Source organism: Arachis stenosperma, chromosome 3 (assembly GCF_014773155.1).
Source record: "Arachis stenosperma cultivar V10309 chromosome 3, arast.V10309.gnm1.PFL2, whole genome shotgun sequence".
In the NCBI taxonomy this organism is placed as follows: Eukaryota; Viridiplantae; Streptophyta; class Magnoliopsida; order Fabales; family Fabaceae; genus Arachis; species Arachis stenosperma.
The window spans coordinates 138840451-138841076 of NC_080379.1; the positions used below are offsets into that span (position 1 = coordinate 138840451).

Below are 626 nucleotides of genomic sequence, written 5' to 3' on the forward strand. Positions count from 1 at the left end.
TTTTTAGCTGAGTTCTTGCAAATCTGTGACACAGTCAAGACTAATGGGGTTGACCCTGAGGTCTACAGACTGATGCTATTCCCTTTTGCTGTAAGAGACAGAGCTAGAATATGGTTGGACTCACAACCTAAAGATAGCCTGGACTCTTGGGAAAAGCTAGTCAATGCCTTCTTGGCAAAGTTCTTTCCACCTCAAAAATGGAGTAAGCTTAGAGTGGAAGTCCAAACCTTCAGACAGAAGGATGGAGAATCCCTCTATGAAGCTTGGGAAAGATACAAACAATTAATCAGAAAATGTCCCTCAGACATGCTTTCTGAATGGAGTATCATAGGTATTTTCTATGATGGTCTCTCTGAACTATCCAAGATGTCTTTGGATAGCTCTGCTGGAGGATCTCTTCATCTGAAGAAGACGCCTATAGAGGCTCAGGAACTAATTGACATGGTTGCAAATAACCAATTCATGTACACTTCTGAAAGGAATCCTGTGAACAATGGGACTAATCAGAAGAAAGGAGTTCTTGAGATTGACACTCTGAATGCCATTTTGGCTCAGAATAAAATATTGACTCAACAAGTCAATTTGATTTCTCAAAGTCTGTCTGGAATGCAAAATGCACCTGGCAG

General features: G+C 40.9%; 1 non-coding gene across 1 annotated transcript; it reads right to left on the reverse strand.

Moving 5' to 3' along the window:
- Positions 1 to 204: 204 nt before the first annotated feature.
- Positions 205 to 312, reverse strand: LOC130971347 (small nucleolar RNA R71). The gene has a single exon (XR_009082570.1). It is a non-coding gene; the product is annotated as a small nucleolar RNA R71 (small nucleolar RNA).
- Between the last annotated feature and the right edge of the window lie 314 nt (positions 313 to 626).